General features: G+C 48.9%; 1 long non-coding RNA gene across 7 annotated transcripts in view; it reads left to right on the forward strand.

The window, feature by feature from the left end:
• Nucleotides 1-14,809, forward strand: part of LOC106018072 (uncharacterized) — a 38,576-nt gene that overhangs the window by 20,809 nt on the left and 2,958 nt on the right. For 5 of the 7 annotated variants that reach the window (XR_011804007.1, XR_011804008.1, XR_011804005.1 and 2 more), the window contains 5 exons: nucleotides 462-502; nucleotides 1,122-1,262; nucleotides 2,498-2,655; nucleotides 11,015-11,170; nucleotides 14,441-14,566. This is a non-coding gene — a long non-coding RNA (uncharacterized lncRNA). The remainder of the gene's footprint in view (nucleotides 1-461; nucleotides 503-1,121; nucleotides 1,263-2,497; nucleotides 2,656-11,014; nucleotides 11,171-14,440; nucleotides 14,567-14,809) is intronic. The other 2 variants (XR_011804011.1, XR_011804010.1) reach the window with 1 other exon arrangement.

Below are 14,809 nucleotides of genomic sequence, written 5' to 3' on the forward strand. Positions count from 1 at the left end.
GCCTCGATATTTTGTCTGTTAAATCCATCTCACTCCGGTAACTTTTAACCAAACCTGTTACATTTGTCAGGCAGTGCTGTGCTAGTGATGCACTGCTGGGTTCACTTTCCATGGGCTGTGGTGATGTTCACCACTGCAGACTAAAGCAGGTTCAGGTGCCTGCCAGAGGGTTGCTCTCTTGCTAAACCACTGCAAAAGCTTCTGGAAAGGACTTTAGTCTTTTTGTGAGGTGTCAAAGGAAATAGGCAAGCTATGCCAGCCCAGCTTGGCAGCTGCTTCTGGGATTCCCAGCTAGAACAGATCATTCATCATAATATTAACCAACATTTGTTATTAATAATAAGAGCTATGATTTAGGAGTAAGAAACCCTCAATATCAAGATCGGAAGAAACTTTTGCTTCTTTTTTTTTTTTTTTTTTAATTTAATTTATTTATTTGTTTTAGTTTTCCGTTTTTAAAGGTTACTGCAGTAAAAGGATTGTCCTGAAACCTTTCTTGAAGGTAAAGTAACTCATCAAGTGACAGTATGAAATATTGAATGGTGGGTGTAGAATCTGTCTGTCTTATATTTTGCTGGCCACAAGACTCTTTGCTGATGCCTGCAGAAGTCCGGGCTCCTCCTAACTCCAGAGAGCTGAAGTGCCTCAGACTGGGAGTACGTGAATATTGCTGACTTGGGGATTTTTCACGGATGCACATGAAAGTCATTTTCTATGTGACCTTTGTATCTGGCAGCTCAGGAAAGATTTTTGGCTACTATGACTCTTGGGTATAAGGTAAAATACCAGAGCATCAATCTAACTGGCCTTGAGAAAACTGCAGATAGTAATCCGGCTCCCATTGGGAAGCCCAGACCTGGAAGTGAACAGAGTATTTCCAAGCACTCATCTGTAAATCTTGTCATGATGCATCAGTCTCATACTTAATGACGTGTTCTTCATACAGCAAGTTTCCATATTGTACTGGTAAAATAGAACTAAATCCCTAGCAGCAGCTTGGGATCCCAAATGAGGCAGGAATTAGACATAAAACAAAACCAAGAATTTTTTAAACTTGTTTTACCAGCATTGATATAGAGATCTTTAGTGATGACATTTTTCTTTCACTTCCCATGCGGGAGGTTTTCTGAAAACAGAGAAAAGGCACTGAGGTGTTCCCTGAAGGAACTGAAGTTATTTATCATCATGTGAGTGAAATTCAAAGACATCCACTGCACACTTGTGAAATCAGCCTGGGAGAATGACCACGGCCTCGTGTAGAGGTGAAGTAGTCTCGGATGCTCACATTTATCAAGTGAAGTTATCTGGTTAAGCATCACTGCTGCTAGCAGGAGAGCCTTTCCTCATTAATAGACTTGGCCTTCTTGAATATTGTCAGGGAGAGAATATTTTCCTAATCCTTTCCCTGTTTGACACCAATCATGCTTGTTAGGCTAAACTAGTGTCCTGCAAGAGAGACGGTCTGGCACCTCATCTGCTTTAAGAAAATCCTGCTGTGATGTGCCTGTGTCTGTGCAGTGCTTTTCATGCATTGCCACCACTTCTGGAAAAGCTCATTGCTGGTGGGTGTTTCCTGGGTGGGGTGGAGCAGCTGCTGTGCCCCCACACAGCACCAGGGAGTGATTCTCCTTTATGCCAGACACAGCTCTGGCAGTCCTGGGTGTCCTTCGTGGGTGTTTGCCCAGCCAGGTTTTGGCCTGTGCTGTACCAGGCAGACTGTGTTCTTCTGCTTTGTTATTCCAAAAGCTTCACCTGAAACGGGGGGGAACATCTTCAGAATATTATTCGTGCTTAATAGAAAGCAACACATTTGAAGCTGCTCCAGAAATGAGTTGTGCATTATTTAAAAAGGGAAGAGTATTACTACCTTCCTTGAATCTCACTCTTCTCGCCTATCAGATTTTTTTTTTTTTTTCCCCGGGATGGCAGGGAGTTGCTTAAAATGAAAAATTGATCATAGTGAACAGCTGAAAACTGGTTTGCATAAGTCACAGTTATTATTCAGATATTACAATGCAAGGCAGTGAGGCGCATGAATACTCGCACAGAAGCATTTAAATATAAAAGCTTAGTACTTCCAACCCCAAACAATCCCTGCAGCCTGCCAACAAACGAGAATCTTACTGGAATACACATAAATCATCTTGTTTCTGACAAATCCTGAAGAAGCAGGGGGAGGGGGGAACAGAATCCCTTGCTAATTCTCCCAAGCTGCTGTTTATTGAAATTAGGCAGCAAGGATAAACTATAGCTGGATCAATAATTATCTGTCTAATATAATCAAGTGCCTCCTATGAGAGCCTGCCGTTAAGCACGAGTTCCTGCCAAAGCCTTGGACGATGTTTCATGCAGAGAGCTATCTGGCGACTCGGATGACGGGAATGCAAACCGAGATGTGTCCCGCTGGATGGCTGCACTTCTGGAGGGGCAGCTCCCTCCAGCCACTGACAGCTTCCTTCGTGCTGCTGTTTCTGTAGCTGTTTCTCCTTGTTTGCAGGATGGCAGCACGGTGCTGGGTGCAGGACAAACAGCAGAGGAGGCAGACTGAGCCTGGTGAACCCAAAGGCTGTGGATCACCTTGATTCTGCAGCAGGCCTGCAGCTGGATCAGGCATGAGTGGGATTCCTTCACATAACACAACAAGCTGGTTTTTAGGTTGGTTTTATTTGTTTTGTGCTGTAACCTTTCTGTTCTGTCCATTCCTGCTCAAAGTCCATGATTCTCCTGCCACCAATTCGGATGCTTGTTCAAAAGTGCAGATTTGGGGGTCTGCCTGTGTACCCAAGAGTGGCTGAGCTCTTTGACAGAGCAACATTATCCGCAGAGAGAAGGATAGAAACAGTAGTGCAGCTGTAAATCAAGAAGCACAGCAAAATTAAGCAGCACTTCCATCAAAACAAGTGAACTGTGAAACAGAAATATGCAAGAAATGTTTCCAGAAGTGAGGAAATGAAAGGCAGAATCCATTTTACCACATTCTGCCCACCAGGCCCCATCACTTAAATCTGTATTTACCATGCAGGTAACGGAGCTGCTAGGGCTCCAGGAAGCCTGCAATTAGGCAGCTGTGCAGACAGAGCTAATTGAAATTCTCAGTGATGAGGATGAATGCAGAAAAGTATTCTGATAGTTTTTACCTTCTCCAAAATGCTTTTAACATTCATCAAGAAGTTCCTCGCATTCTTCTGATTTTCAGGCTTCCTACTTGAAGCTTCACATCTGAGAGTTATTTTGACGGACAACCCAGTTAAACCGTGAATTAGTCATTTACAGGCAACTTTCTTCTGTTTCCACAGTTCAGCTGCAGAATATTAAAGGCTTGTAGGTGTTACGGGTAGTCATATATTGCAGCAATAATGTGTCCTACTGCTATGAACATCATTGCAGAATTCATCAATTCCATGAAAAATAGTTCCACGTGCACGAGTGTGTAAGTTCACTGCAGTGCTCGTGCCTGGACTGTGCCAATGCTGCCGACAGCAAGAGACATAGATCACTCCGTGATGCTGCTGAATGCCTCCCTACATACATATGAAAATGCCTCTTTGAAATTAAATTCACAATTTTGGGCCCTCCCCAGCACCCCATAGGTACATCTGTTTTTGGAGCCACTTAATGTATATTCTGGTAGGCACAGCTTTATATTTAATATCTTCATTTCAAGATAAAATCCTTCCCTCTTGCCTGTTCTCAGATTGAGTGAGTGTGGTTGCTGGTACAGCTGTGAAATGACTGCAAGTTTGGGGGTAGTGTAAGGATTCTTATTCCTGTTGGAAAGTGATGCTTCTCACAAATGAAAAATAAGTAAGCAACGAACACAAAACCAAAATAAGCACGAGGAACTGTACACTCATTCACTGCTCTGGTTGGTGTCCTCTGCAGGTGTAGCCACTCGTTAGATGCAGTCAGATGGAGGACCACATAATTAACAGCTTTTCTGACCCTCTAATCTCACAGCCTAGGAACGATCTCTCCTGCTGAAGGTGGCTTCTAACACAGAAGTCCCTTCTCTAAAGAGCTTGCAATCAGCAGTTAGGCTTTACTAAATGCAATAAGCTAATGTATCTCTATAAAACATCCCACTTGGTATTTGTGTTTCAGATAGCAACACAAATTAGAGCAGGCACAACAACATTCAGATGCAAAGCCATTTCCTCACTAGCTAGCAAAATTGTAATAAATTCGGTACAAAGGAGGTTATTAGAGCTGCTTGCTAAACTGTTCTGCAGAGGAAGGTCTGGGCAGAGACCTGCAGCTCTCATTACAGCCCACACCTGCCTGAATGTCTCCAGGTGAGCTCTGCTCACACCAGCCTTCGAGACCAGCAGGAGATGGTGTTTCTGCTGCTAGCAGGTAGTGGGGGCTCATGTGGCCTTTTCTCTCCATTCTGAGCAGATATTGAATAAGTTATTGAATATTATTTTCTATACTGATGAGGCTGGTTCTGCTGGAAGATAAAACCTTAGAAGGATTTCAGGAATTATCTTTATTTTAAAGGAGTGTGAATTAGTACACTGGGTAACTGTAAGTTGTGTTAGTTTAAAGGAATATCCTAAAGAAACTCTGAGCTATAGGGATCTGAGTAAATTAAGCTTCAGTTTGTTCCAAAGGAAGAATTTCTGCTAAATAAAACCTTGTATTCAGGAGGAAAAAAAAAAAAAGCTCCTTAAAGTCTGTCAAGAAAAGGAGTGTTTAATACCTGAGCAAATAAAATCAGCTACGGGTGCGTGAAATCTGGCTCCTCTGAAATTGCCTACCAAATGAGTGTGGGAAACATTTAAAATTCTAATGTTTTGGAGCTACTTTCTGATCTAATTCTCATTTAGGGGAATAAGTTGAGCTGCTCTGAGTTTAGCCAAGTGGAATTGAGATGGCTGTTTGTTGCCCCCTCTCCTGCGAGGGTATCAGGTGAAATGCGACGGGCTGCTGCTGTGATGCTGAGCTGCGAGGGGCAGGACAGCAGCTGTGGCCTGAAGGAATTCATCCGGGGGGTGTGCGTGTCATTGGCACTTTTGCAAGCTTTTCTTTATCATTAAGTTTTAGTCAAGCATCTTTTTATTGCTAGAGCTTCTATTGATTCTAGACAGGTATCTGCTGATTAAAAAAGAAACGATAATGATGTTTATTCTAGGGGAGAAAAGTAAGTCTGGATGTCTCCAATGAAGCAGTTTGGCTGTATAGATACCATGGAAGCAGCTTCAAAACTATTTGTAATACTTTGATCCGGTGATTTGTGGTCGTGCTGTTCTGAGGACTCACGCTCAAGGTGCTTTATGCAGCCAGAGGTCAGCTCTGCCTGGCTTCTAAGAACATAAGCCAGCGGCAGTAATGTGTAAGCTGGGAAAGATTTGACCTCTGGACTGTTTATTGATAGGCAGAGGGCATCTTGGCTGTACCTCAGAGCAGGAACATGCAAATAAGATGGGTTAAATTTAAGCCTGATGGTCTCACAGTGCTGGACCTCTGCAAAACCTCTGCAAACAGGAGTCCGTTAGCAATAAAATAAGTGAGCTCAGTAGGAATATGTGCAAAGTCAAACATGTACACGGGTATTTGCAGGGTTGGAGCCCTCCCCAAACGTTCTGCTCGGTGAAGGCATGAATAAAAGATCTCCATTTGGCTCGGTGGTCTCTCCAGGCTAGGTTCATTTCTACTTACTGATTATTACTCACCAAATGTAAAGTCTATGGAAATCTAACTAATTTGCTGTTGTGTTCAGGTAGCTGCGCCCTGCTGAGCTATTGATTGTCTGCACTCGAGGTATGCATGTTATTGTAGGAGGCTCCTGAGCTCTTAGCCTGCCATTGACTCCATATTTCTCTGGAGCAAAGGAATTTCCAGGCAGGGGGAGGCTGTAGCTAACTCTGTAAATTTTCGTCTGTGCACTTTACACAGAAACATTTAGAAAATGAGAGTGAGCGTGGAAAACTGACATGCAGCAGGCGATTGCAGGGCTCTGCGGGATCTTGTCTGGAGATTCCCATACGCTCGTATGCAATTATGTGCTTGGCTTTTCTATTTTTGCTCGGCGGAGCACTTCCTCTTGCAGGGGATGTAACATCTCCAGCAGAATAAGTGACAAAGGGTGGGGTGAGGGCTTTATAACCATAAGTAGGGATCAGCTCGTGTTTGTCAGCATGGCTAATCCCTCGCCTGTTTCATCACAGCTTCTCCCAGCTGAGCAACAAAGCCTGCAAGGAACCAACTTTAAAAAAAAAAAAAAAAAAAAAAAGCCTGAAACTAAAGGAAATCAAAAGCAAATTATTTTCCAGATTATAGCCCTCCAGAGCTGCTGAGATATTGCCCATTTTTCACAGCAGACAAAAACATTTTCCTGGGGATCAATTTAGCTTCCAGAAGTCGGCTCCTTTCAACCCATAATCCATCATATTTCCCCATTTGCAATCTCTCTGTGTCTGAGTGTTTTAAGTTTCCTATGAATTATTTTATAAAGAGTATAAAGAGGCCTTTCTTCCTGCTGAAATGAGGGAGTTGCCTTTCTGCCCTATCAGGTCAGATACCATTAGACTGTTGTACAAGGGGGCCCTGCCATCCATACCTCCATATTGGCAACCACCTTAGTAGGCTCATCTGTCAAAGAGATCTAGTAATCAATCACTGCGGTGATCAATATGCAGCTTATGCATTCATCATTCCTTTGAGGAGACTATTAGGATGAAGTTGTCAGTGAAAGAGGAACAAAGGGAGAAATATACTGAGATGGCTGAGGGGTGTGAATGTGTGCCGGGGCAAGAAGAGGAGCTTAAAGAGAGGAAATACAGCCCCAGAGAAACAGGGAAGGGATTTGGCACCTGGGAGGAAGGAGAAGTTTGTGACAGATTTATTCGGGTGCCCAGGAACACAGTGCAGAGGGTGACTCATCTTTCAGGAGGCAGAGCAGTGTAAGAAAAAATCCCGATCCCTTGATTGGTGTGTCAGCATGATTTGTGGGCTGCTCTGCCAAGGTAAAACGGGTACCGCGAGCAGCTGGGCACGAGCGAGCCGAGGAGGAACACGGTGCAGGAAAGCTTACGAATGAGTCCATGAGAAGCACGCCGAGGCAGGCAGAGGGCTATTTATTTATTGCCCTCAACTCGTTCCTTTATTCCGTTTAATCTGAGCCCGGGAATTATTGCAAACATTGGTGATCACTTCTGCCTTGACAAACACACCGGGGGGCCCTCCAGGTCTCGGCAGCACAGGGACCCGGAGGCATTTCTGATGAGCCCAGGGCAGCTGGCTGCCAGCACACAGCCACGTTTCCCTTCTGCCCTGCTAGGTGATGCTCTGTACCCTACAAGCAGCGTGTCCCCGGGGGCACGGGGTGTTCTGTACCCTGCAGGGGGACAGCCCCATGGGCTGGGGGTGTGGGGTTGATGCCTCCAGGCTGTGCTCCCTGGGGAATGGAGCCCAGCAAGGGATGCAGGGAGAAGGGTGTCCTTCACCTGCTGGGGAAAGGATGGATGCTGGGGCTGTTGGCAGGCAGCTGCAGCTACTGCGATCCCTCTGGTGTTGCCAGGCCCTCGTGGATGGAGGTTATGGCAATGGGACAGATGGGCTCGATTCCTGTGGTGACAGGAGCAGGGTGGCACCCAGCTCTGATCCCAGGTCCGGTAGACTCAGGGAAAAGGGTTAATTCAGCTGGGACCCGGGAAAATCGCAGGCTCGCTTATGATTATTCCCTTATCCCGGTGGCAGAGCCATTATTTAGTCAGTGTAATAATTTAGATTAATTGGATGTAATGCACAACAAATTTATGAGACGGGGAGCTGGGCTCAGCTTTTGCATGAAACTCATCATCGTGATGCCCTGCCCGAGGGCAGTGGGCTCAGACCTGCCCCTCAGAGAGATGCGGTGCCAGCCCACAGTGCCAGCATGATTTCACCCACTCGTTTTTGTACCTTGCAATGTTCCTCTCCCTGAATCAGCATCCTGGTCACTGCAGAGAGATCCCAGGGGGAAAACAGGGCAGGGATGCAGCCTTGCCACACATTTGGATGTGGCTGAAAGCCCTCAGGCTGTGGTGGCCTTACCACTGTTACCAGTTATGGGTTCATCTCTCCAGCTCGTGAGTGCCCCCAATAAGAACAATGATAAAATAGGAAGGTGAGAGCAGGTTCCCTTTGTCTTCCAAACACCTCCCCAACGCCCCGGGCTAAGGCAGGGGTCTGCGAAGCCCAGCACAGCCAGATCCCTGCAAACTGGTGGGACTGGGAGGCTCTGACCCCAGGACATGGAAACAAAGAGAAAAGGGAAAAGCCGGCAGTGTGCTCTGCAGTGCTAATTAGCCTGACCCCAGTGACTGTGTCTTAAAGCACCACCGATGACCTCTGACCGCCAGGTTCCTCCGCTGTGATCCAATAAAAGCTGTAGGAATGAAGTTTGCTTTGCATGTGGCCCCAGGGTATTTGTCTCTTAACTAATTTGTAAGAAACCAGGGAAAACACAGAATCCTTCCATTAACCTTCGTATCCTTACTTTACAAGACCCACTTTCCTCCTCGGGTGTAATGACCATTCATAAAAGCATCGCTCACCTCTAACCTCGCGGCTCAGCAGCAGGACAGGGGCTGCTCTGCCTCAGGCCGGCACAGGACGTGACAGATGCTCCAGCGTGCCCACCCAGGAAAGCTCCTCCCGTGGCCATAAAGCAGATTTTTAGGGGCACAGCTGCTGGCAGAGATGTTTCCCCCCGCCCTGAAGCCCAACAAGCCCCGAGGGCCGAGTGTGGCTTTGCTGGGGGCTGGTTCCAATCTGGGAGCTTGCCTCCTGCCGTGAGCCCACCCTGTCCTCGCTGTTTTCTCTCTCCCCGTGTTGGATGCTGACCCAGGCTCGTGTCGTGTGCTCTGGGGCTCGCGGGAGCAGACTGATTATTCCACTTTAAACTTTTGCTAACTGCAAAGCTCACTTTCGTCCGTCCCTGACCTTGGTGCACTGATTTCACCCACTCATTTTTGTACCTTGCAATGTTCCTCTCTCTGAAGCAGACCCTGAATGAGAAACGGTTCAGCAGCAAAAATCCAGATCTTAAAAGCTGCTGCAGGCAAAATCCCCATGCGTGTCGCAGCCTGAGTGCGTGACTCAGATTCGGATGTCAGCACAAAAACCACAAGCCAAGCCTCCGCGTGAAGTGGCACAAAGCATCCACCCTTCAGGGACCCTTCTCTTGTGCTGAGATCAGTGTTGTCCTGGCACTTCTGTGGGTAGGACCATGGGAAGGCCACGGAGCAGCTGTCTTGGCTTTCTCTAAGGTCTAGAGCAGAACTGTGCAAAGGCACCGACGTCCCCAGCAGGGACAGGCACTGTCCTGATGCAGGACACTGGAGAAAACAAGGACAGGATCTGACATCTCTCCTGCCCCACACTGGTCCAAGCCGTGACCACGAGGCTGGAGTCCTCCTGACAGCCTCTTCCAGGGTGCAATGCATCTTAGTCTTTGGTACTAATAATTTATTATGGAATTAAGTGTATTGCATAGGAAGCGTGCCAGTAATGCTTTGCCAGTATGTGTACAACACTTTGTTAATTAAAAGTATTAGGCAATATAGACTCCATTGTTGGGAATTAATCAGTTTAATTATGAAGAGTATTGAGTATCACAGTTAAAATAATAGCTTTTGCCATACACCAAGGTGAGAGCCTGGCATGGAATATGTTTTTGGTTTTTTCCCCTAAATAGTAAATCATTGCTCACGTCCTTCCCTAGAGCACTGTGTGGGCACCAAGCTGCTGACAAGGTGGAGCCCAGGGGTGGTGAAAGGGAAAAGGGTGCCCCAGATTTCCCATCTCCAGCCCACTCAAACCCTCTTTGCCGTGGCTTTTCAGAGGATGAACCCCGTGCTGCCTCTTTTCTGAGCCCCGCCTGGAGGCTCACAGGTTTCTGAGTGCTGCCTACTCCAGTAAAGCCAGTCCTGGAGGGAGCAGGGTCACAACAAAACCTTCACCTGTGGTGGGACATGGAGGGCTGCTGTCCCCCAGCCCTCTTCTCCCTATTTTGTCCATCCTTCTCCTAGCCCAGTAATCACAGCCATATACCTTTATATTGGGAATACTGGGATCTCTTTCACTCCGAGACGAAAAGATCAATTTGGCCTCTTCATTTAAAAAATGATTTATTCTCCTTTTATTTCCCTCTCATAAATCAACCCTGGCCAAGGCTCCAGGAGGGCAGGCTCTGAAAAGAATAAAATGCTGAAGCTTGGGGATGTAAATAAAAACTGCATCCCAAACAGTTTCCAGGCAGCCTCTGGAGCCACGGATTCATCTCAAAGAAAAATAACAGGATGGCATGGGCTCAGGGCAGCAACGAGCTCCCGAGCCGTGTTGCTTACTTGTGCAGGCTGCTTCAGAGCTGCTGGTATTAGGGTGGAGGTCTGGAAGCCCAGCTCGGGGCTGCTGGGGCTGTGGAAGTCCATTTCCCTTGTTTGTTTGGGGGATTACTCTTCTCTCTTGGGTAGGAGCGGAGCGCAGGGGGGGGACTGGAGGAGGTTTAATCCCCGAGACAAGAGGAAACCTTCCAAAAGGTTAATTGCTGGGCTTTGCATTTTGTCTGGTGCGGCTGCTCACGTTACAGCAGCGATGCCATCTGCTCGCACAGCCCGGTGGCCTGCATAATTCACCAGCTCCAGCGTGTTGGTGTTGGCAGGAGCGCTGCTGGGCTATTCATGAGGAAGTCACCTTTAGGCAGGGCTCAGGTAACCGGTCATCCGACACCCCCAGCCTGACTTCTGCCCTCTTGTCCTTTTGCCCTGCCTGTTCCTGCCCCCGGCTTGCAGGAGTCAATGGCTGCAGCGTGCTGGGTGGTCCGTCCCCAGTGTCCCCCTGCAGTGGCACGGGCTCTGTCCCCAGCCCTGCTCCAGCATCACCTCCTTGCTGCAGCGCCTCTCCAAGAGCAGGGTGGACACAGTTCCCTGCACCTGCAAAGCTGCAGGCCCCAATCCCATCCAAACACACCGCCTTTTTCCTCCCATCTTAAAAGCTCAACCCATTTAGAAATCCTCTCTTATTTCCTCAGTGCCCACGGACTTCAGGTCCTACTGGAGAAGCATTTTGGGGCTCCAGTACTCCCAGTACACCGCCGTGCCTATCTCACCGAGGTAACCAACGCATCTCGGCAGCACAACGAGAACGGGATTTTTTCCTCCCGCTCCGTGCCCAGACCTTATGTGGGGTGAGTCATTTCCACGAGGGTTCTTAACTTGATATTGAGTCCGTCTCCTCTGCCAGCGCAGCCTTCTCCTCATCTCCTCCGTGTAACCTGAGTTCTCGCCCCCAGTTTAATAGCTACCTCGCCATGAATATTTAACCGAGGATCCTAGCAGATGAGCTCCAGCTAACATGTGGCAAACAGATTTCCAGTACAATAGCCCTGCTAAAGTGATGATGCATAAAAGAAACCCTGGGAGGAAAGGAAGGGGTCATGGCTGGGGAGGGACGGGCACTTGGCATGCCGCAGCTCCAGCCGCCTGCCCCGCTCAGCCCCCAGCGGAAAGAAGGGGCACGGGGCCCTGGTGGAGCACGTGAGGAGACCTCAGTGAGAGGCAGGCAGAAGACAGCTCGGGCAGATAAACCCAGGCCCTGCTGGTTGGCCTCAAGCCTTACCCAGCTGAGTTTGGAGTGGTTTAATTGATATCCCTGCAAGCCGATGCAGCCTGCCCTGCTCGCCAGCCCCATGGCAGCAGGTGCCTGGCGAGGAGCTGGCCAGAAGGGCAACCCCACTGCTGCTGTCAGTAGCCCATCGGCTAGAGACCTCCTGGCCTGAAAGCCGCAGCTGGACACGTAATGCACGAATTTGCATGGTCTTTTGTTCAGCTCCCTCTTAGCAATAACTTACACGACATCCTCCAGCAGTGAGGGCCACAGTCCGTCACTGATCTGGGGGGAAAATGCAGCCTACAGCCTGATAGTTTTACTGCTTACCAGTTAATTCGTGTACAGAGGGGAACAGAAAATAATTATTTTTGCTCCTTTTCTTGGATACAGTCTTGATTATTTGTGGACGTTTACTGTATGCAATTTCCCGATACACTTTGCACAGGTAAATCTGTGGTTTGGGGGTTCATTAATCACAAAATTGAGGATTAACTTCAGATCTAATGAGAGATTAATTTGGCAATTTCCATTCACCAATGAGGTGAAAACCAACAGTGCTGTCAATAGCAAAAGGTCTTTGTGCTTTATTGAGCAGCCTGAATATTAACAATAATCTCTGCTGCTCTCTTCAGCCAAAAAAAAAAGATGCTCTGACCCCCACCCCCCAAGGACTCATTAATGATAAAGGGCCCAGATTACCAAATTAAATGGAATTACTTTGACCCAAGCAAGGGCAACAGGTTAATTTTTGCATAAACCATGGCCGTGTGCAGGCCTGAATTGCTCTCCAGGCCTGGGCCTGGGTGCGGGGCTCAGAGGACACCGGGAGGTGAAGGTCTCCGGGAGGCTGCGTGCTGCTGAAATATTGGTTATCTCACCGACTTTCCCTTGTGAGAAGGATGAGCAGGATTTACAAGGCAGGGCAGATTTGAACTGAAGCAGCCATTTGCACAGAATAATTTCCCTTTCAAGTCCTAAATTCAGACTTTATGGCTTCCCCTGCGCCTTTCCCTCGGCCACATGCTCTCCACCCTCTCCCACTTGCTGTTCGCAGGGCTTGGAGCTGGGGGCTGCCCTGCTGGGTCTGAGGACTGGTGGCCACACCAGCACTTCCAGCCTGGCAAATATAAATCAGGACACTTGTTCCAGCTTTTAATCCTGCTTTGAGCCTGTATTTCAGGAGGAAATACACCACCAAAGCAGGCAGTGAGAGTGGGACTGTGCTAGGCCAGAATTTGGGGTTTTTGGGGCTGTGAGCAGAGACCCAGCCTCTCAGGATGAAAACCCAACAGCTCACAGGATGAGGGCTGGGCTGGCTCATAGCAAGCCATGGAACAAAGCCGGGGATAATGCCTCAGCTTCTGGGTCTGGCCAGGCTCCTTCTCCTCTTACACACCTACAGCAGGATTTAAACCAAGCCTGTTATGAGGGTGGTCAGGAAATCCTCCAGAAGAACGCATGAGGCTTTGAATAAGGATCCTCAGCAGCTCCAGAAGAAGGGTGGCAGGCCCCTTGGTGGCCAGCAAGGACAAAGCCCCTTTTCCTGTGAGGTCGCGGGGTGTGGGGGCTCCCCGGGGCTTCTCACATTGTGCTAAGCTCTGCAATTTATTGGCGTTAGTCAGGTTAATGTGTTGTTGCTTTGCATATTAATAATATCTTATTACATTTGTTCTTAAGAGTGGTATCATGTTGAGGCAACGACGATTAATGGCACCTCGGTAATATTTACATATTTACATTATTAAAAAGCAATACGTCTTTCAGACAGCCCCGTGCATGGGCTGGAATTGCAGATGCTGCTCCTCAGCCTGCCGCAGCCTCCCCCCGACCCTGTCCCGCTCCCAGCAGCCCAACCCAGTGCTCAGCGGGATCAGGCAGCACCCAGGGGGATGTGAGCACCCACCCGGCAGAGCCCAGGGCTCCTGACACCCCCTTTGGTGCAGCCCCTGCCCATATCCCTCCTGCCTGGCTCTACGCCGCGGTCCCAGGGCAGGCCTTGGCTCCCTGAAACATCTGAGCAAAGGGTGCCCAGAGCAGCCACCCGCTCCGAGGTGGGGTAATAGGGGAGATTTGGGGGATGGATGCTGTGGTGGGTCCCTTGGGTCCCTCCCTGGAGGCCAGATCCAGGAGTGAAAGTTTCTCCCACGTCGCGCCCCCAGGGAAAGGCTCCGCAACTCATCCGGAGGCTCCCAGTCACCTCCACCGTCCTAAACTTAATTAAAGTTGCCAGCGTCTAATTAAACCACTTAATTAAGTGCCACATTGTCAGGAGGTAAAGATGGAGCAGACTTAATTATTTAACGCAATGACACAGAAGAAAAAACCCACCTGAAATGTGTGACACCTCGAGGTGGGCTGAGCGGCTCTGGGGCAGGGTGTCCCGTGGGGCCGGCCCCTGGGTGGGGGATCCCATATATTCCCCCCTGGGTCATCGCTGCCTCTCTGCCTGCACTCTGGGCACAGGGTGACTGCAGACACGCTGCTGGTGTGTCCCCCCAGCACTGCCATGTGCCACCCTGTGGTGCCATCAGGCCGTGACCAGGCCCACCTGCAGCTATTTCAAATTTCTCCCTAACAGGGACATCTCCAATTTCCAATTTACTGCAGTGCCCTGCTGGGGACACCCCAGTGGGGTCAGTGCCGGCCCCTCATCATCCCACTGTCCTCCTGGATCACCCTTTTGGCTCCCAAACCCCGCAGCACAGGGGCTGCATCCTGGCCCCATAGGATCGATGCTGCCCCAGGCTCAGTCCCTGCGCTCGGTGGCACCAGGGTGACGCTGTCCCTGCCCCAGAGCAGCACCCGCAGCCCCAGCAGCTGCTTTGTCCTATTTCTGTCCTCCTTCCAGAACTTTCCTGGCTAAATGCCGGCGGGGTGATGTAACCCAGCGACTGGCATTCAGCGGGTGAGATTGATGGCAACGTCTCGTCGATAAATCCATACAGACCCCAAAGCCGTGATGAACGTGCAGGAGGTAAAGGCAATGGTTAATATCTTCAAAATAGGCCCCAGAGCCTTCAAGTGCAGGCAAAGAGGGAAGGACGGTGACCCTTGTTAATCTTTTTATTGGCTCCAGCAGCTATTGGCACCTTTCGCTGGCCAGAAATTTGCAAGTCTTTGGGGAGCAATGATTTCACAGGCGGGGGCTCTGAGAGAGAGGAAAGAAATCCCTCCGCTCCTAAAATGGGACCATTCTTCCAGATGAAAATTGACATTT

The sequence above is a fragment of the Anas platyrhynchos genome, chromosome 18 (genome assembly GCF_047663525.1).
Source record: "Anas platyrhynchos isolate ZD024472 breed Pekin duck chromosome 18, IASCAAS_PekinDuck_T2T, whole genome shotgun sequence".
Taxonomy (NCBI): Eukaryota; Metazoa; Chordata; class Aves; order Anseriformes; family Anatidae; genus Anas; species Anas platyrhynchos.